This window comes from Ictidomys tridecemlineatus, chromosome 1 (genome assembly GCF_052094955.1).
Source record: "Ictidomys tridecemlineatus isolate mIctTri1 chromosome 1, mIctTri1.hap1, whole genome shotgun sequence".
Taxonomy (NCBI): domain Eukaryota; kingdom Metazoa; phylum Chordata; class Mammalia; order Rodentia; family Sciuridae; genus Ictidomys; species Ictidomys tridecemlineatus.
In genome coordinates, this window is record NC_135477.1 from 81675574 (window position 1) to 81698411 (window position 22838).

Consider the following 22838-nt stretch of genomic DNA (forward strand, 5'->3'; position numbering starts at 1 on the left):
CATCATAACCTCTGGCTGGAGTTCTCCATGAGGGGAGCAGCCCAAGATGGTGTCCAAAATAAGCTCCAATTCCCCTCATTTGCCTAAAGTCATGCTGGTATGGACACCCTTCCTGAGAGATCAAATAGGTCTGCTGTTAATACTGCTTCGCTTCTCAAATTGGAGGCCTACTAACTGCCGGGTGTAGATGCTTTATGTGAATTGGAGTCATGAGAAAACCCAAGCAGCTATGGGTTAGCCTCTGCATGGTTTTGAAGAATTCATTTGACCCAAAGGATCCCTGTTCTCACTTCATGGAGGTCAGGAAACTGACAGAGGAAGGAGAGAGGTATCATCCACAATGACTGCTTTTTTTGCCACTTTTGTTTTTGGTGGACACATGGAATCTTTATATAGTTTCATCAGGTCCTGAGAATCTAAGCCACAGTCTCACACAGGGCCAAAAGGCTGATTCAGACACATCCCTTTACAAAGCAATTATCCAAAGAGGCACAGGTTATGCCCATTCATGTCCATTTGGAAACTGTTTTCTTGAAGCTTCACAAAGGTGTGGCCTGAGGCAAAGACCTTAATGACATTCTGGGCAACAGAACAATAGATAATTAAAAGCCCAGGGACAGACTATTCCACAAGATTAACACTATGGCACTGACATCTCTTGATCATGCTACTTGGGTTTTTATGAAGCCAAGTAGGGTTTTTCCATTGAGACTTTACTGGTCACACTGATTTCTGAGTTGTCCGAGATGCTTGGCATTACCTTCAGTTATCCTGTACATGGTCATGTCACAGAGCTTTGAGGTGGTAAATATCTTGGATACAAAACCAGGAGACTGTTCTGGAGAGTGCCAGAATTCATGAAGTATACAGGAACTTAGGAAGATATTAGGTGTTGCCCATCCATAAGGCAAGCTGCAGTCCATTAATAAATTGGGCAGGATGAATACTGGGAAGATTTCCACTGGACAGGACACATCCATTGATGCATTTTGTTCTCTAATGTCTACGACCAGAGACACAGTGTGATACACAGAAATAGAAACACTCACCTTGTGCAAACGACTCCCTAGAAACAGTCCACTCCAAAACAGACAAGCCGCATTTCTTACATATTCTCGGAACATGAGACAAAACCACAAATTTAAACACACACTCACAAAGGGACCACCTTCCTCCAAGTAGGTCTGTGACTATCTGGTGTGTCCTCTGACTGGTGAGCAATATTATGTTCTCCAGCAGTGGCCTGTCCTGTCTCAGATCAGGTCTTTTTGGCCAACTCTGTGAAGTTGTCAGGAGCCAGCCAAGAGCCACTACCTTCTTTTGCAGGAAAGGCCCCTCTTTGGAGCTTCCCTGGCATTTGGCCATCCTCATATCAGTAGGTACCAAAAACGACTGACTCTGTCCTTGTAAAATCCAAACAAGTGAGCCCAGTGGGTCTGGGACTGGGAGTGGCTCTTGGTGCCTTGCTACCTGAATCCCAGGTTCATAGAGTTCTATCACCAAGAAAGTGTGGTGATGTCACTTCCTTAAAGGAAGTGATTGAGGTCACTCTTTGGCACTCACTTTGTCTTCAGGTCCTACATAGCTCCCTATATCTTCTTCAGGGATTATTTCTGCATCTACCTTTGAGCTACTCAGCCAGTGTAGGATTCCCTACATACCTGTATTGCAAGGTCAACTCTGTACCAGCTCTTCTGTAAAATTAGATTATGGGAACATAGTATGGTTGTTGAGGGCCGCGATCCTGGTGGCGGATGTTGAGGGCCACACACCCTGGTGGCAGCTGCTCCATGTCACCCCGTCTCCTACTACGTGTCCCTGCCTTCCCTCATGGTGGCCCACCCCATCTCCAACTCTCTGCCCAGCCCTGGCGGCGGCCATCTCACCTGGTCCTGGGTGCCGCCTGAGATTGGGGCCCAGGGATCCATGCAGCCCAGGACCCCTACTCCAGGGGGGGCTGAGGCGACAGTGAACCTGGTCCACAGGTGGTGGAACAAGGAGCAATCCACTCTCAGGAGGCAAGATATAGGGGCCGGGCTCCATCTGCTCAGCTAGCATGGGTCAGTGACGCTCCCTGCACCAGTGGTCCCAGCAAATTTCCAGCTGATTGGCTCCTCTGTGGTGACGCTCATTGGGCTGTTTCCCCCACCCTTTCAGACCACAGAGCTGCTCATTGGGGGACACTTTTGGCTCTGCCCACATGTCTCAGAAGTCTGCCTCAAGAGTGGGAAAATTGAAAATGACCTAGGAGTTCAGGTGGAGTGCTCGCCGGAAGTGCTGGTTTTTGCCTTTGAGCTCTCAGGGAATTCCTGGAGAGCTTGCATGGTGTGGCATGTGTGCTAAAAATAAAGTTTGTTCTTGCTTGACAAGGGGCTAGTGAATTGTGCCCAGCCAGACTGAGGCATTTGTTGGTCCATATGGGAAAGACTGAGGGTAAGTGATAAGGGACACTGCTTGCCCCTGAGGGCAGGGCAAGAGGATGGGTAGCCATTTTAAGATTCTTCTTTTGTTTTGTTTCACTTTTGTTTTAAGTTGGCTGTCACTGGAGATGGGTGAGATGGAAAAAAATGATCACATCTGAGAAAAAAACTATTTGTGTCTGAGGAACAGATAAGGAGAAAGGACGGATGGACATTTCAGGAGGATAGAAAGGCTGATATATTGAATTTTTTTTCATTTTTGTTTTGTTTTGTCTCGGTTTTCTTTTGCATTATCTTAGGGGTATCTTCATCATGGAAACATGGAATTAAAAAATAGTAGCTATTTAACTGAAAGTACATTAAATAAAGTACTAGAGGAAGGAAGCATCTAGGTAAAATCAAGAACAATTAGGGCATGCGTTAAGACTATATAAAGGTGTAGCCCGTGGTTCATTAAAGAGGGGTTGTTAAATATATTACAATGGAACCATCATAGTGAAGATTTTAAGATACAAAAGGAAAGCCCATGAACTCTGCCAGTTGGCGAATTACCATTATGGACGTTGATAAAAACTTGTTTGCTTAGTATAGGAGAAGAAATACAACATCAAGTAAAAGAGGAAGTCTCTCGAGTTAGTCAAACAAAGGAAAAAGGTCTAGAGGAGAAAGAGCTATCAGGGGAGAAGTTACAACAGGAGGCTGCTACTAACACCTTTCTATCACCAGAGGGTGTAAATGTCCAACCAAACACTCCACCTATAGAGACAACATATGCTGGCAGGCACAAAACCTGTGTAGGTGATAGATGGGATCCTGAGACAGGACCTTAAAGATGGGCATGCCCTGTATTTGAGCAGGCAGGAGGGCAGTGAATTCACCATGCTTTATATTTAAAAACAGTCAAGCAGCTAAAAGAGTCTGTAACAACCTATGGTCCTCAAGCACCCTTCACTGTAAGCATGGTCGAATCCATTACCAATTTGAACATTACGCCAGCAGTTTGGACTAGTATGTGTAAAGCTGTGCTAAAAGGAGGACAATATCTGTTATGGAAGGTTGCCAATGAGGAATTTTGCACGGAGAAAGCTAGGCAAAATGCAGCAGCTGGTTATCCTAAGAGAAATCTGGATATGTTGTTAGGAAAAGGACCTTAGGAGGGTCAGCTGCCACAAATTGCATATGATCCTGCTATACACTTACAAATTGTTGCAGATGCAGTTAGGGCATGGAAGACTTTACAATGACATGGAGATTTACAATGTCAATTATCAAAGGAAATACAAGGAGTCAATGAACCTTACCCTAAATTTGTAGATAGGCTTATTCAAACAGCTACCAGAGTGAGTTTTGGGGGATACAGAGCAAGCAATACCATTAATTAAAGAGCTAGCCTTTGAGCAAGCAAACTGATGGTACAAGGAGGCCATTAGACAATGGAAACATGAAGATTTAATCACATATATTAAATTCTGTAGAGACATAAATGACCAAGGGCAAGTCTTGGCAGCTGCACTACAACAGGCTTTAGATGCCAGGCCAAAAACATGCTACAATTGTGAACAAACAGGACTATTTAAAAGGAGTTGCCCCATAGGAGGAGGGTTTAACAAAACTAGGTATCAAAGAGGTAGAATACTGGGTATTTTCCCAAGATGCCATAGAGGGAGACATTGGTGTAATAAATGCCATTCTCAAACCACCATAGAGGGTACTCTGTTATCAAAAAATGGACAAGGACCAGGTGTTTACCCATGATATCATGGAGAAAAGCATCAGGCTCCATTTGGAAAAAAAGGACAGGGGGGCCCAATGCTGCAGGGTCTACAATGACAAATCTATGGGGCACTGGAGGAACCCAGCAACACCATCAGTGTAGTGCCCAGAACACATTATCCATCAGACAAACTAGAAGGAGTGCAGGATTGGACATCTGTACCTTCACCAGAACCAGAGCAGTACTAACTCCAGAGATGGGAGTTCAAATCATTCCCAAAGGGGTAAAAGGACCTAATCACAAAGGAACAATAGGTTTATTATTGGGACACAGTTCTTCTACTCTAAAAGGACTTAAGAAAAGTCCTGAGGTAATAGATCCTGATTATGAGTTGAAAGAAAAATTATAGCTAGTTCTCCAAGAGGTATATCAGGAATTTCACCAGGAGACAGAATAGCACAGTTATTAATAATACCCAGCCTGTATGTTAAATTTTCCAGCCATACTGTACAAAGAGGTTCCAGGGGATTAGGCTCCACAGGTGTAGATTGGGCTATGCTGTCTTTAAAATTAGATTCTAGCCCAATGCTAAAACTAAATATTCAAGGACATGTATTTAATGGGTTACTTGATACATGTGCAGACCTTAGCATCATATCTTGTCATGAATGGCCAAAACATTGGCCATTAAAAAAAGCCACTCAAATGCTTTGAGGCCTAGGAGTGGTGACTAATCCCCATAGAAGTGCAATTAGATTAGAAGGATCTAATTGCACTTCTATGTATTAGACTGGAAGTGTATTAGATTGGAAGGATCCTGAAGGATGTGAAGGAACTATACACCCATATGTATTGGATCATCTTCCTATAAACTTATGTGGACGAGATTTCCTAGATCAATTAGGTTTGTCATTAACAAATAACATCAATCCTAATGTGCCCACTATTAGGGATAGACAAGGTTTTAGGAAAGAAAAAAGATTAGGAGAACAAGAACAAGGTATAGCAACACCAATTCAAATAGATCAAGAAATAAATAGACATGGATTGGGTTTTCTGAAGTGTTGAGAGCCACAGCCTAAGGGGCCCCAGCAAACTTCCAGCTGCCAGCAAACTTCCAGCTGCCAGCTGATGATTGGCTCACAGTGGCCCCAGCAACATCTAGCTGATTGGCTCCTCTGTGGTGATGCTCATTGGAGATGTTCATTGGGCTTTTTTCCCGCCCTTCAGACTGCCAGCTGATGATTGGCTCACAGCGGTCCCAGCAACATCTAGCTGATTGGCTCCTCTGTGGTGATGCTCATTGGAGATGTTCATTGGGCTTTTTTCCCGCCCTTCAGACTGCCAGCTGATGATTGGCTCACAGCGGTCCCAGCAACATCTAGCTGATTGGCTCCTCTGTGGTGATGCTCATTGGGCTGTTTCCCTGCCCTTTTAGACCACGGAGCTGCTCATTGGGGGACTTATTTGGCTCCGCCCATGTGACCCAGCCAATCGGCTTCAGAGCAAGAGGATTGTCCGAGGTGGAGAGGCTGGTGTTGGGGTGAGAGGCTTGTGGGAAGCCAGTGGTGGCAGTTGGGCTCTGAGGGTTTTTTCCTGAGGAGTTGTTTTGTTTAGCATGTGTGGTTCTAAATATAAAGTTAGTTTCTTTTGACAAGTAACTCCTGAATTGTGCCCAGCCAGACTGCGGCATTTGGTGGCCCGTACGGGGAACGATTGAGGGTAAGTGATAAGGTAAACTGCTCACCCCTGAGGGCACGGCGAGAGGATGGGTAGCCATTTTACGATTCCTCTTTTGTTTTCCTTCATTTTTGTTTTAAGTTGCCTGTCTCTGGAGATGAGTGAGACAGAAGAAAAACTGCTCACATCTGAGGAAAAACTATTTGCATCTGAGGAACAGATAGGGAGAAAGGATGAATGGACATTTCAGGAGGATAGAAAGGCTGATATAATGATTTTGTGTGGTTCCATTTTTATTGGATTCTGTCTCAGTTTTGTTTGGCGTCATCTTATTGGGTTGTATTATAGTAGAAATATGGGATCAGAAATTAGTAAAAAACAAACCGAAAGACTATTAAGTAAATTGTTAGAGGAAGGAGGCATCCCAGTAAAATCAAGAGCAGTCAGGGCATACATTGATACAATATAAAAATGTAGCCCATGGCTTTTTAAGGAGGAGTTGTTAAATGTATCACAGTGGGACCATCAAGGTGAAAATTTAAAAAAAATAGAAAAGAAAAGCCCAGGAACTCTGCCAGTTGGCACATTGACATTGTGGGCCTTGGTATCTGGTTTGCTTAGTCAAAAGCCTTCAGTTCAGACAATGGTAAAGGAAGGAGAAGACATATTGATTCAAGTAAAAGAGAAGGTCTCTCAAGTTAATCAGACAGAGGAAAAGATTCAAGTAAAAGAGAAGGTCTCTCAAGTTAGTCAGACAGAGGAAAAGATTCAAGTAAAATAGAAGGTCTCTCAAGTTAGTCAGACAGAGGAAAAGATTCAAGTAAAAGAGAAGGTCTCTCGAACTAGTCAGACAGAGGAAGAAAGTGTAAAGCAGAAAAAGCAATCAGGGGAAAAGTTACAACAGGAGACTGCTAATAACACCTTTCTATCAGAGGGCGAAAGTGTCCAACCAACAGCACACCTCTACAGGAGACTGCTACTAACACCATTCTATCACAAAAGGGCATAAGTGTCCAATCAACAGCACCACCTCCATATGCTAGGAGGCTCCCAACCCCCGCAGTTGATAGTTGGGATCCTGAGACAAGATCTCAGGTATTAACATGCCCTGTATTTGAGGTAGAAGGGCAGCGAATTTACCATGCTTTAAATTTCAAAAAAGTGAAGCAGCTAAATGAGGCTGTAACAACCTATGGTCCTCAAGCACCCTTCACTGTAAGCTTGGTCAAATCCATTAACAACTTGAACATGACACCAGCAGATTGGGCTAATATGTGTAAAGATGTGCTAAATGAAGATCAATACCTGTTATGGAAGGTTGCCAATGAGGAATTTTGCAAGGAGACAGCTAGGTGAAATGCAGCAACTGGTTATCCTCAGAGAAATCTAGATATGTTGTTAGGAAAGGGCCCTTATGAGGATCAGCAGCAACAAATTGCATATGATCCTAGTGTATACTCACAAATTGCTGTAGAGGCGATTAGGGAATGGAAGACTTTACAAGGAAATGGAGCTTTACAAGGTCAATTATCTAAGGTAATACAAGGAGCTAATGAACCTTACGCTGAATTTGTAGATTTATTTATTTATTTTATTTTTTATTATTTATTCAAACAGCTACCAGTGTTTTGGGGAATACAGAACAAGCAATGCCATTAATAAAACAACTGGCTTATGACCAAGCGAATCGTTGGTGCAGAGATATCATTAGACCATGGAAACATGAAGATTTAAACACATATAGAATTATGTAGAGACATTAATGAACAAGAGCAAGTCATGGCAGCTTCAGTAAAACAGGCTTTAGATTCCAGGCCAAGAACATGCAAAAATTGTGAACAAACAGGACATTTTAAAAGGAATTGCCCCATAGGAGGAGGGTTTAACAAAACTAGGTGTCAAAGGAGTAGAATATCGGGTATTTGCCCATGATGCCATACAGGGAGACATTGGGCTAATGAATGCCATTCTCAAACCACCATAGAGGGTACTCCATTATCAAAAAACAAACAAGGACCAAGTGTTTACCCACGATATCATGGAGAAAGGTTTCGGGTTCCATTGCCAAAAAATGGACAGGGTTGCCCAATGCTCTGGGGCCCAAAACCACAAATATATGGAGAACTGGAGGAACCCAGCAACCCCATCAGTGTAGTGACCAGGACACATTGTCCATCAGATCCCTCATCAGACAAACCAGAGGGAGCGCAGGGTTGGACATCTGCGCCTCCACGAGATCAGTACTAACTCCAGAGATGGAGTTCAAATCATTCCCACAGGGGTAAAAGGACCTCTTCCCAAAGGAACAGTAGGCTTATTATTGGGACACAGCTCTTCTACTCTAAAAGGATTTATGATAAGTCCTGGGGTAATTGATCCCAATTATGAAGGTGAAATAAAAATTATAGCCAGTTCTCCAAAGGGTATATCAGTAATTTCTCCAGGAGATAGAATACCACAGTTACTAATAGTACCCAGCCTACATGATAAATTTTCCAGTCGTGCTATAGAAAGAGGTTCCAAGGTATTAGGCTCCACAGGTGTAGATTGGGCTATGCTTTCTTTAAATTTACATTCTCGCCCCATGCTAAAACTAAATATTCAAGGACATAAATTTAATGGGCTACTGGATACAGGTGCAGACCTTAGCATCATCTCTCGTCAAGAATGGCCAAAACATTGGCCATTACAACAAGCCACTCAAATGCTTCGAGGCCTAGGAGTGGGGACTAATCCCCATAGAAGTACAATGGTATTATATTGGAAGGATCCTGAAGGATGTGAAGGAACTATACAACCATACGTATTGGATCACCTTCCCGTAAATTTATGGGGACGAGATGTCCTAGATCAATTAGGTTTGACATTAACAAATAACATTAATCAAAATGCACCCACTATTATGGCTATACAAGGTTTTAGGAAAGGAAAAAAAATAGAAAAAAAGAACAAGTTATAGCAGCACCAATACAAATAGATCAAGGAACAGACAGACATGGGTTGGATTTTCAGAAACGGCCACTAAGACAATAAAAATTACATGGAAATCAGAAAGACCAATATGGGTTCCTCAGTGGCCCCTGACTAAAGAAAAGTTACAAGCAGCCCATGATCTGGTCAAACAAGAATTAGCGGAAGGACATATACAACCTTCTGTATCTCCCCATAATACTCCCATTTTTGTCATCAAAAAGAAATCTGGTAAATGGAGATTATTGCAAGATTTTAAGAGCCATTAATAATGAGATGATTATTATGGGACCTGTTCAATTGGGGATTCCTCAATTGTCTGCTTTGCCAAAAACCTGGTATGTTTTAGTTATAGATATTAAAGATTGTTTTTTTAAAATTCCAATTCATCCTGAGGATAGTCCACGTTTTACATTTACTATCCCTTCACTGAATCATGAAGGTCCTGATCAGAGATATGAATGGAAAGCACTCCCTCAAGGGATGGCTAACAGCCCGACTTTGTGTCAAATTTATGTTAACAAAGCAATCCAGCCACTTAGAAATCAAAATCCTGAACTACAGATATTTCACTATATGGATGATATATTATTAGCACACAAAGCTAAAAACACATTTCTAGAATGTTATGCCACACTTACAAACTTGTTAAAAATTGTAATCTAGAGATATCAATAGATAAAGTACAATTAAATTTTCCAATAATTATTTAGGAGTTCTGTTATTCTCAACCATGGTCCGTCCACCAAAAATTCAAATACAAGTAGATCAACTCAAATCACTTAACGACTTTCAAAAGTTATTAGGAGACATAAATTGGATAAGGCCTTATCTAGGTATACCAACAGGAGAGTTGGGACCTATATTTGATATCCTAAAAGGTCCATCAGATCCAAATTCACCATGGATGTTAACACCTGAAGCAAGAAAGACATTAAAAATCATTGAAACATATATGGGAAATATGCATTTGGATAGAATTGATATAAGTTTGCCTTTATTATTTATTGTACTACCAACAAAAAATATTCCTACAGGAGTATATTGGCAAGAAGGTCCATTATTATGGATACATTTATCTTATTCTTCTAACACTGTTCTTACTAGGTATCCTGAGGCTGTTGGACAATTAATACTCAAAGGAATAAAAGCAGCAAAGGGAGTGTTTGAAATTTCTCCCAATAAAATTATTACTCCGTATACTATGAATCAAATTGATGAATAAGCTATTGAGTTATATACTTGGGCAATAATCGTGGAAATCTAATGTTTCACTTGATAACCACTTACCATCTAATCCTTTATTGTCTTTTTGGTCATTGCATCCTGTAATTTTTCCAAAAATGACAAGAAATACACCTATCATGAATGCTCCAAATATATTCACTGATGGGTAAAATAATGGTACAGCAGCAATAGTTACACCTGATCAAACTTTTACATTTTTAGTACCCAAACAATAAGCTCAAAAGGTAGAGCTTAATGCAGTATTACAAGCTTTTGAGATGTTTAAAGATTCTGTATTTAATTTATTTTCTGATTGTCAGTATATAGTTAATGCTGTAGTATCCCTTGAAGATGCTGGTAGGATTTCCCCTTCCTCTACTGTTTTCTTTTTGCTTTCCACTACACAAAGTCTAATCTGGGACAGAAAAGATCCATTCCTTATAGGACATATCAGGGCACATACAGGATTGCCTGGAGCCCTTAGTTTGGGCAAAAATTTAGCAGATAAAACTACACATGATATACATATTTTCTCTACACTAGAAGAAGTTATAAATTTTCATAAAAGGTTCCATGTCAATGCTAATACTTTACAAAAGCATTTTAAAATAACTAAGGAACAAGCTAGACAAATAATAAAACAATGTCAAAATTGTGTGACCTTTTTACCACAAGTTAATCTTGGAGTCAATCCTAGAGGATAGATACCTAACCATATTTGGCAGATGGACATCACACACTTGCCAGAATTTGGAAAATTAAAATATTTGCATATTACAGTTGATACTTCTTCTGGATTTTTGATGGGCTCCCTTCATGCCAGAGAAAAAACTAAATATGTTATAGCTCATTGCTTACAAAATTTTGCCACTGTGGGCGTTCCAAAACAGTTAAAAACAGATAATGCCCCTGGTTATACTTCTACCTCTTTTAAACAATTTTGCTCATCATTTGGCATTACTCATATAACAGGAATCCCATACAATCCACAGGGACAAGGCATAGTTGAAAGAGCTCATTAAACTATTAAAATGTACTTATTAAAGCAAAAAGACGGAATTGGGAAGGGGTATATATTCCCCAAAGATAAACTTAAAATAACCCTTTTTAGTCTAAACTTTTTAAATTTGGATTCATCAGGACTTAGTGCTGCAAAAAGGCATATGTGTCCAAAAAATGTACATAAGCCCAAGGTACTTTGGAAAGATATTCTAACAGGACAATGGAAAGGTCCTGATTTTGTGTTGTTCCATTTTGTTTCATTTTTGTCTCAGTTTTGTTTGGTGTTATCTTTTCGGTTGTATTATAATAGAAACATGGGATCAGAAATTAGTAAAAAACAAATTGAAAGAGTGTTAAGTAAATTGTTAGAGGAAGGAGGCATCCCAGTAAAATTAAGAGCAGTCAGGGCATACGTTGATAGAATACAAAAATGTAGCCCATGACTTTTTAAGGAGGAGTTGTTAAATATATCACAATGGAACTATCATGGTGAAGATTTTAAAAGATTAGAAAAGAAAAGCCCAGGGACTCCGCCAGTTGGCACATTGTCATTGTTTGCTTAGTCCAAAGCCTTCAGTTCAGACAATGGTAGAGGAAGGAGAAGACATATTGATTCAAGTAAAAGAGAAGGTCTCTTGAGCTAGTCAGACAGAGGAAGAAAGTTTAGAGCAGAAAAAGCCATCAGGGGAAAAGTTACAACAGGAGACTGCTACTAACTTTTTTCTATCTCCAGAGGGTGTAAGTGTCCAACCAACAGCGCCACCTCCATATGCTGGGAGGCCCACAACCCCCGCAGTTGATAGTCTGGATCCTGAGACAGGATCTCAAATGTTAACATGCCCTGTATTTGAGCAGACAGGAGGGCAGCAAATTGACCATGCTTTACATTTCAAAAAAGTGAAGCAGCTAAAAGAGGCTGTAACATCCTATGATCCTCAAGCACCCTTCACTGTAAGCATGGTCGAATCCATTATCAATTTGAACATGACGCCAGCAGATTGGGCTAATATGTGTAAAGCTGTGCTAAATGGAGGATAATACCTGTTATGGAAGGTTGTCAATGAGGAATTTTGCAAGGAGATGGCTAGGCAAAATGCAGCAGCTGGTTATCCTCAGAGAAATCTAGATATGTTGTTAGGAAAGGTACCTTATGAGGATCAGCAGCAACAAATTGCATATGATCCTGGCGTATACTTACAAATTGCTGTAGATGCGGTTAGCGCATGGAAGATTTTTGAAGGACATGGAGGTTTACAAGGTCAATTATCTAAGGTAATACAAGGAGCTAATGAACCTTACACTAAATTTGTAGATAGGCTTATTCAAACAGCTACCAGAGTTTTTGGGAATACAGAATAAGCAATGTCATTAATAAAACAACTGGTGTTAGTAAAGGACGCAAGAAAAGATCACTGACTCCAATTAAAATCAAATTAAAGCAAGCTTATTATTTCGACCGGCCGGGATGCCCTTCCCTCCCAAAACAGCGGAAACAAGACAGCACCCCAGGTTTCCTTCAGCCCAGATTTATAGCCCAGCAAGTTACACAAAGGGGGGTAACAGAACTCTGACAAGCATCATACTAATGGTAGTTTACATTTTTTGCTGGCCCCAACATCAGAATTTATGAGGACCGTTAGAGCCTCAGAGTGTCGTTGTCTGTCCAGGGAAGGCCAATATTTATGAGTTATCACTAAAGTTTCAGAAAGGGCTGCTATCTGGTCAGAGAACCAGGCATGGGTGAGTTCAAGGCACGGGCAGGCATTCCAAGCAGATTGAGAATTTGCAGAAATTTATAGTAAAGCCAAAATTATCCTTTTAATTGCTTTTTGTCGAGATTGCTCCAAATTTTAAGAAAAGATCAGGTTGGGTCTATCATTCCCCCCTTTTTTTTATGTGTCCCTCTCAAATCTTTGATAGGGTAGGGGAAGAGCACTGAATGAATATTAACCCCTCAGGTAACAGTCTCCAACTTTTTATAATTCACCCAAAACTGATCTCCCTGATTTGATCTGACTTAATTAATTACTTTATATTGACAGTCTATTTTTGGCTCCATTGTTGTAAGAAGAGAGGCGTTGCTCATTTTGGCTTCTTCTGATCTGAGAGGGGGTGACGTGAGGGGGCACGGCATGAGGGACATGAGTTGCCTTTTAGAAGTCAGTTGAGGGACATGAGTTGCCTTTTAGAAGTCAGTTGCCTTTTAGAAGTCTGGCTGGGGAAAAACAGGTTGTAAAGTCATCTAGGGATGGGTGCTTCTATGAGAGAAACAAAAACCATGAGTACTGAATAAATGTTTCAGCAGCTGGAACATGTCACTGTATAGAAGTTCCCTCACCAGGCTTTAACATCCCCAGTTATCAGGACTATAAGTATAACATTTAACTTTTAGTGTTACGGTTGTCCCTCCCCATAAGATGCAGTTTAATAATTTAATGTCATATAATCTTGCAAAATCCTTTTACTAGTATGAGCTCTGTGTCTAATAGAGAAACCCTTAATTCTGTTACTCAGGGATGGATAATCATACTAGCAAACACCAAGCCTACCTGTGTAGGTTAGGAATATCTTGTCTCTGGCAGCTCCTCTTGATAGTCTCTTTTTATACTTATCAGGTGTTTCTGTCTGAGAATCCTTCTTTGTAGCCTCCAGTATTACTTATTTTGGGAGGCTAACATAAAGTGTATACATTAAATTATTATTATTACTACTATTATTATTATTATCATCATCATTATTATTTAAAATGCCCAGGAATGGTTGTGTTTTGGTTTTAATGTCTTTGCTAAGTGTTTAAGCAGTCAAACTGACTTTTTTTCTATCTATTGTTAACAGTCAGCTGAGCTTTATGGGAATCATTTCTGGGGAAACTTGAGAGCACCTTCTCAGTTCTGCTAGTGTCATTTGTGCTAGGATGGGTCCAGGTCTTGCTTGACCATGTGGCTTCCCTCGGAAGCATCAGGGATGTCTCCCTTCTCTGATGACTCTTCTCTTCATAGCAAATGAACTGATTGGCTTTCTGTTCTCCAGTGGTCTCATTAGTCTCCCTGATCGGGAGGTTATGTGGCCCAGAGTTGTGAAGCTCTTTAGAGAAGTCCCCTGTTCCCTTGATTGAGACTGACTCAGAGGGCAAGAGCAAAATGTTGGATAAGGACTTATCTAGGTATACCAGCAGGAGAGTTGGGACCTATATTTGATATCCTAAAAGGTCCATCAGATCCAAATTCACCCTGAATGTTAATGCCTGAAGCAAGAAAGGCATTAAAAATCATTGAAACATATGTGGAAAATATGCATTTGGTTAGAAGTGATATAAGTTTGCCTTTATTATTTATTGTACTACCAACAAAAATTATTCCTACAGGAGCATTTTGGCAAGAAGGTCCATTATTATGTATACATTTATCTTATTCTCCTAATACTATTCTTACTAGTTATCCTGAGGCTGTAGGACAATTAATACTCAAAGGAATAAAAGCAGCAAAGGGAGTGTTTGGAATTTCTCCCAATAAAATTATTACTCCATATACTATGGATCAAATTGATGAGTTAGCTAATAAGTTAAATACTGGGGAAATAATCGTGTGAAAATCTAATGTTTCATTTGACAACCACTTACCATCTAATCCTTTATTGTCTTTTTGGTCATTGCATCCTGTAGTTTTTCCTAAAAAGTCAAGAATCACACGTTTCATGAATGCTCCAAATATATTCACTTATGGTTGAAATAATTGTACAGCAGCAGTAGTTACCCCAGATCAAACTTTTACATTTTTAGTACCCAAACAATTAGCTCAAAAGGTAGAGCTTAATGCAGTTTTACAAGCTTTTGTGATGTTTAAAGATTCTGTATTTAATTTATTTTCTGATAGTCAGTATAGTTAATGATATAGTATCCCTTGAAGATGCTGGTAAGATTTACTCTTCCTCTACTGTTTTCTCTTTCCATTCCACTATACAAAGTCTAATCTGAGACACAAAAGATCCATTCTTCATACGATATATAAAAGCACATACAGAATTGCCTGGAGCCCTTAGTTTGGGCAATGATTTAGCAGATAAAACTACACATGATATACACATATTCTCTATACTAGAAGTAGCTACAAATTTTCATAAAAGGTTCCATGTCAATGCTAATACTTTAAAAAAGCTTTTTAAAATAACTAAGGAACAAGCTAGACAAATAATAAAACAATGTCAAAATTGTGTGACCTTTTTACCACAAGTTAATCTTGGAGTCAATCCTAGAGGACTGATACCTAACCATATTTGGCAGATGGACATCACACACTTGCCAGAATTTGGAAAATTAAAATATTTGAATGTTACAGTTGATAATTCTTCCGGATTTTTGATGGGCTCCTTTCATGCTGGGGTAATAACTAAAGGTAATATAGCTCATTGCTTACAAAATTTTGCCACTGTGGGCGTTCCAAAACAGTTAAAAACAGATAATGCCCCTGGTTATACTTCTACCTCTTTTAGACAATTTTGCTCATCATTTGGCATTACTCATATAACAGGAATCCCATACAATCCACAGGGACAAGGCATAGTTGAAAGAGCTCATCAAACTATTAAAATGTACTTATTAAAGCAAAAAGACGGAATTGGGAAGGGGTATATATTCCCCACAGATAAACTTAAAATAACACTTTTTACTCTTAACGTTTAAAATTCGGATTCATCAGGGCTTAGTGCTGCAGAAATGCATATGTGTCCAAAAAATGTTCATAAGCCCAAGATACTTTGGAAGGATATTCTAACAGGACAATAAAAAGGTCCTGACCCAGTAATTGTCTGGAGTAAGGGGTCTGTATGTGTGTTTCCTCAGGGATAACAGCAGCTGATTTGGATTCCAGAGATTAACTAAGGTTCTTACCCAGTGATTGTCTGGAGTCGCAGGTCTGTTTGTGTGCTTCCACAGGGAGAACAGCAGCCGATTTGGATTCCAGAAAAATTAACTAAAGCGATTTCTACAGACCAAAAAGAAGATGATTTGGCTCAAATCCATAACAACTGATATCCAAAACTCCAGTTTGGCTATCCTTACATCTGCGACAGAACCAAGATGCTTTTTTCAATATGTATTTTATTATTACCCTTTCCCACATCATGAAGTTCTATTTTGTTTTTTGAGCTCATACAGACCTAGGTTAATGTTTTGCTGATCAGTTCTATTTTTTGACTATAGAGTTTTTAAACATTGCAATGGAGATTTCACCTGTAAAAATTATAAGGCCTTTACTATTATGTTATGAGTTGTATGTATTATATTATGTGTCCACACTTGTGTTTTGTGTTGTATGTTTGTATGTATTTATGTCCATATATCATATATGATGAGCGCTCATGAAAAAAATGGATCGAATTTTTTTTTATTCACATGATTTAAATGGTTTAATTTAAATTGGTTAAACAGCTGTTGAGGATTGTTTTAATATGTGCACAAAAAAGGAGGTTAACAGACCTGTTTGTTTACTTTCATCTTTCCTTTTCATTATATTTAATAATTCTGTTCAGGATAATGTAAATTGTTCAGAAAATTGTTTTCTTTTAGTGCCTGCTGGAATGTTACATAATTTTTTCTTTAGCCATTATTGCCAGAATTCCTATCTTCATCCCAGTGCCGGTGAAGACAAAGATAAAACCAATCTACAGCTTCTGCAATAGCTATCACTGAACTGCTTGCAGAACTTGCCTGGACTATGTATCACTTGTGTGCACTGTGAACTCACTTGTATGCATTGTGAACTATCTGTTGGTGCAGCGACTTGTGGTAGTGTTGGGGTACTTTTGCTGATGGTGTCATCGGTGGTACAATTTTTCCAAAAGGAGCCGTCAATTGGCTTGGTGTATCCTCCTCCCTTCTGCTTGTGATGGCCGTTCAGCTAAAATTTGGAGGCCAACAGAGGTGAGGCAAAGAATCTCACCGCCCCCATGCTGGTACAAAAGCCTATCCATAGGTGGATAGGCTGGTACAAAGGCCTATCCAGGACCAGTAGTCAATGATGGGTAAGATCCAATTGCAATGGTACCAAGCTAAGACAGGAGGCTGAACCCTTGAGGTGAGCTCATCTGATGACGGGTAAGGACCATATGTAGTATTTGACAACCTAAGGCAGGCACGGTCTCTAAGCCACATGCTTATTTTTTAAACAGAAAGGGGGAGATATTGAGAGCCACAGCCAAAAGGGCCCCAGCAAACTTCCAGCTGCCAGCTGATGATTGGCTCACAGCAGACCCAGCAAACTTCCAGCTTCCAGCTGATTGGCTCCTTTGCGGTGATGCTCATTGGGCTGTTTCCCTGCCCATTCACATCATGGAGCTCCTCATTGGGATACTTTTTTTGGCTCCGCCCTTGTGACCCAGCCAATCGGCCTCAAGAGCAGAAGGAGTGGGGTGGTTGAGAGGCTTGTGGGAAGCTGGTGGTGGCAGTGAGGCTCTGAGGGAATTCCTGAAGAGCTCGTGTGGTGCATAGTGTGTGTTCTAAAAATAAAGTTCATTTCTGCTTGATAAGTGGCTCATGAATAGGTTTAGGGTTATGGTAAGGGATAGGGTTAGAAAAAGTGATAGAGCTACTTTGAACGTTAGTATTAGTCTTAGGGCTAGGGTTAGGGTTAGGGTTAGGGATAGGGCTATATTAGGGCTAGTGTTAGTGTTAGGATTAGGCCTTTGGTTAGGGTTAAGTTTAGGGTTACATTTAGGGTAAGGTATTGGGTTATAGCTAGGTTGAGGGCTAGGGCAAATGTTAGTATTAGGGTTAGGGCTAGGGTTAAGTTTACAGTTATGATTAAAGCTACGTTCAGGGCTTGGTTGAGGGCTAATCTTTGTGTTAGTGTTAGGGCTAGTATTAGGGCTAGGGCTAATGTCAGGTCTAGGGTTACAGTTAGGGATAGATTTAGTGTTAGGTTTATGGATTAGTCCAGTGTAGAGTTTAGGTTTATACTAAGGGTCAGTTTTAGAGCTAGGGTTATTATTAGGGTCAGGATCAAGGTGAGGGTTTGTGTTAGGTTAGGGTTTAGATTTAGGACTTGAATTATAATTAGATTTAGTGTTAAGGTAATGAAAGGGTTAGGTTTAGGATTTAGGTGTGGTTTAGTGTAATGGATAGGGTTAGGATTAGGTCTAGGTTTAGCATAAGGGTTGGGTTATCATTAGAGTAATGGATAGGGTTAGACCTAAGATTAGGGATAGGGTGTTGTATAGGATTAGGGCTTTTGTTTGGGTTAGGGTTAGGTTTACATTTAGTGTTAAAGCTAGGTTTGGGGGCTTGGGATATGACACAAGAAGTAGCATGCTCGCCTGGCATGCATGGGGCATTGAATTCGATACTCAGCACCACATAGCAATAAAATAAAGATGTTGTGTCCATCAAAAACTAAAAAAAATATAAATAAATATTAAAAAGTAGGTTTAGGACTCATATTAAGGCTAGGTTTTGGTTTAGGTTAGGGCTAGGGTTAAGGCTCCAGCTGATGTACGAAGTAGTATTATGATTAGAGCTAGTGATATGGTCAGGGTTAGGGCTAGGTCTAGTGTTAGGGTTAGGTTTATGGTTATGATGATGTTTATAGCTAGGTTTAATGTTAGGGTCAGAGTCAGGGTCTGGATTAATTTTCAGGTTAGGATTAGGACTAGAATTAGAGATAGAATTAGGGCTAGGTGTAGTGTTTGGTTTAGGTTAAGTGTTAGGGTTAGGGTTATGATACTGTTTGTTTTAGGGCTGGGGTAGAGTTAGGGCTAGTTTTGTGATTAATGTTAGGATTAGGGCTAGTGTTAGTGTGACGTTTAGGCTTAGGTTTAGGGTTATATTTAGAGTTATATTTAGATGTATTCTTTGAGCTAGGGGTAAAGATAGGGCTCGAATTAGGGCTAAGTTTAGGGCTAGGTTTAGGATGACAGTAAGGGATGGGGTTAGAACTAGGTATAAGGCTAGGACGAGAGTTTGAGTTACTCTTAGGGCTAGGGTCAGGGTTGATTAGGGATAGATCTAAATTAGGGCTGGGATTAGGACCAGGATTAATGTTAGGGTTAGCCCTAGGTTTAGGGCTAGGTTTAGGGTTAAAGTTATTTTCAGTTTAAGGGATAGGATTATAGCTACTTTTAGGACTAGGTGAGGATTAGAATTATGGTTCTTGTTTGATTAGATTTATGATTAAGATGAGGTTTATGTGTAGGATGTTGGCTAAGGTTTGTGTTAGGATTAGGACTAGGATTAGAGCTAGGGCTAATGTCAGATCTAGGGTTACAATTAGAGAGAGTTTTGAGGTTAGGTTTATAGCTAGGTCTATTGTAAGGGACAGGTTTCTTGTTAGCATCAGGTTTAGAGCTATGGGTATTATTAGGGTCAGGTTCAGTGTTAGGGTTTTTATTAGATTAAGGTTTAGGTTTAAGGCTCGAGTTATCATTATAGTTAGGGATAGGTTAATGATAGTTTTAGGTTTTGAGTTCAGGTTAAGTGTAGGGTAATAAATAGGTTTAGGTTTAGGGATAGGATTAGGGTTCGGCCTAGGGTTAGCAGAAGTGTTAGGGTTATCATTAGGGCAATGAATAGGATTAGAGCTAGTGATAGGGCTAGTGTTATGCTTAGGATTAGGTCTAGGGTTAGGCTTAGGTTTAGGGTTAGGGCTAAGGTTAGGGTTATGGTTAGCTTATGGTTAAATCTAGGGTTGGTCTTGGGTTAGGGCTAGGTTTTGCAATAGGTGAAGGATATGGCAAAGGTAAGAACTTTGTTATGATTATGGCTAGTTTTAGGTTACTGTTAGATTTAAGTATAGTTTTAGGGTTAGGTTTATGGATAGGGTGATGTTTACAGCTAGGGTTAGTGTTAGTGTCAGTGTCAGTGTTCAGTTTAGAATTATGGTTAATGTGAAAGCCAGAATTAGGACTAGGATTAAGTCTCGGGTAAGGGTTAGTGTTTGACTTTTGGCTAAGTATTATTGTTAGGGCTAGGGCTAGGTTTTTCTTTAGGTCTAGGGATAGAGTTATGAGTAGATTAGGATTAGATTTAGGTCTAGGGCTAGTGTTAGGGTTAGTTTTAGGTATAAGGTTATCGTAGGGCTAGTGTTAGTGTTCCATTTAGGGTTAGGTTAAGGTTTAGACCTATGATTAGTGTTAGGGTCAGAATAAGGGTCAGGGTTAGGGTTAGGTTTTGGGTTAGGTTAAGGATTAGGGTTAGGATTAGGATTAGCATTAGGTTCAGGGTTTGGCATAGGTTAAGGGATAAGGTTAGAGCTAGGATTGGGGCTAGGGTTGGGGTTAAAGCTAGTTTTAGGGCACAGATTAAAGCTGGTTTTTGTGTTAGTGTTATGACTAGGGTTAGAGCAATGGCTAATGTAAAAACTAGGGTTTCTAGTGTTAGTTTTAGGGTTATGGTTATGGGTTAAACCTCTAGTGTTAGAATTAGATTTAAAGTTAGGGTGAAGTTTAGAGCTAGTGTTAGTGTTAGGTTAATAATCAGGGTCAGGTGTAGTTTTAGGGTTAGGGTTAGGACTCGAATTTATGCTTGGATTACCATAAGTGTTTGCATTAAGGTTAGGGTGGTATTTAGAGCTAGGGTGAGTGTTAGGATATGAGTCAGAGTTAGGGTTAGTATTAAGGTTAAGATTAAGACTCAAATTAGGGCTAGGGTTAGGTCTAAGTGTAGTGTTAATATTTGGTTTAAGTTAAGGTTTAGAGTTAGGGCTATTGCTCGGTTTTGTTTTACTGCAAGGGTTAGGTTTAGGGCTAGTTTTATGATTAGCATTAGTGATAGGGCTAGTGTTAATGTTAGGTTTAGGCTTATGGTTAGGGTTAGATTTCGAGTTAGGGTTAGATCTAGGATTAGGACTAGGATTAAGGATTAGGCAATGGTTATGGGTGGGTTTAGGGCTATGGTTATGGCTAGGGTAATGATTACAGTAATGGATAAAATTAGATGTAGGGATAGGGCTAGTGTGAGATTTAGATTTACTCTTAGGGCTAGGGTTAGGGTTAGGGTTAGGGATAGAGTTAAATTAGGGCTAAGATTAGGGCTAGGGTTTGTGTTCACCATAGGCCTAATGTTAGGGTTAGGGTTAGGGTTAAGTTTAGTGTAAGTAATATCATTATATCTAGGTTTAGAGAAAGAATGAGGGTTACAATTAGGGTTAGGGCTATGGTTAGGGTTAGGTATATGATTAAAACTATGTTTGGGGATAGAATGAGGGTGACGGTTCATTTTAGTGCTAGGGCTAGGATTAGGTCTAAGCCTAATATCAGATCTAAGGTTGTGGTTAAAGATAGGTTTAGGTCTAGTTTTATGGCTAGATGTAATGTAAGGGTTAGGTTTAGGGTTAGGGTCAGGTTTAAAGCTAGGGGTATTATTAGGGTCAAGTTCTGGGCTAGAAGTTTGAGATAGTTTAGGTTTAAATTTAGGGCTCAAATTAGCTTTATGTTTAGTGTTAGTGTAATGAGAGAGTGAGGTTTGGAGTTTAGGTTTGGTTTAGTGTAATGCATAGGTTTCATTTTAGGGATAGGGTTAGGTTTAGCTGTAGGTTTATGCTTATGGCAATGGATAGGGTTAGACTAGGGTTAGGGCTAGGGTTATAGTTTTTATTAGGGCTAGCATTACGATTAGGGTTAGGGTTAAAACTCCAAATAGGGCAATTATTTGGGCTAGGTTTTGGGTTAACTTAGTGCTAGGGTTAGGGGTAAGGCTAATGTAAGTACCAGGGTTACAATTAGGGTCAAATTTGGGTTTAGGGTTAGTGGTAGGTCTAATGTTAGGTTTAGGGTTATGGTTAGGGTGATGTTTAGACTAGGGTTAGTATTATGGTTAGAGTCAGGGTCAGTGTTAGTTCCAGTTTTCAGCTTAAAACTAGAATTAGAGCTAAGGTTAGGGTTAGGGTTAGGGTTTGGTTGAAGTTAAGGGTTAGGGTTAGGGCTTGGCTCGGTTTTGTTTTAGGGCTAGGGTTAAATTTAGATTTAGATTTAGGATTAGGGCTAGGGTTAGGCTTAGGTTTAGGGTTTGATTTAGAGTTAAAATAGGTTAGGGTTAGAGCTCATGATAGGGCTAGGGTTAGGGCTAGGTTTAGGGCTAGGATTAGGGTTCCAGAAAGGGATAGGGTTAGAACTAGGGATAGGGCTAGGTTGACAGAGTTAGTCGTAGGGCTAGGGTTAGGGCTAGGGTTAGGAATAGGACTAAATTAAGACTAAGATTAGGGCTAGGGTTAATTTTTGGGTTAGACCTAAATTTAGGTTTAGAGTTAGCATTAGGGCTATGTTTAGGGCTAGGATAAGGGCTGGGGCTTGTGTTAAGTTTAGGGATAAGATTAGGGCTATGGCTAATGTCAGGTCTAAGCTTACATTTGAGGATAGTTTTAAGATTAGTGATATGGCTAGGTCTAGTGTGAGTGTTAGGTTTAGTGTAAAAGTCAGCTTTAGAGCTAGGAGATTTATTAGTTTCAGGGTCAGTGTTAGAGTTTGGTTGAGGTTAGAGTTTAGGTTTAGGTCTTGAATTAGCATTAGGGTTATGGTAAGTTTTAGGGTTATGGTTAGGGAGAGTGCTAGGGTTATGTTTAGGCTAAGGTTTAGGCTTTGAGCTAGGGTTAGAACTAAGGTAAGGGTTAGAGTTAGGGATAGGACTAGGGTTAGGGTTAGGGTGTTGGTTATGCTAAGGGTATGTTTAGGCCTTCATTAGGGTTAAGTTTTTTGTTTGGTTTAGGCCTAGGTTTAGTGCTATGTGTAATTTAAGATCTAGGTTTCTGATTAGAGCTAGTTTTAGGGTTAGGTTGATGGCTAGGTCTAGTGTTAGTTTTAGGTTTTGGGTTAGGGTCAGGTTTAGAGCTAAGTTTAATGTT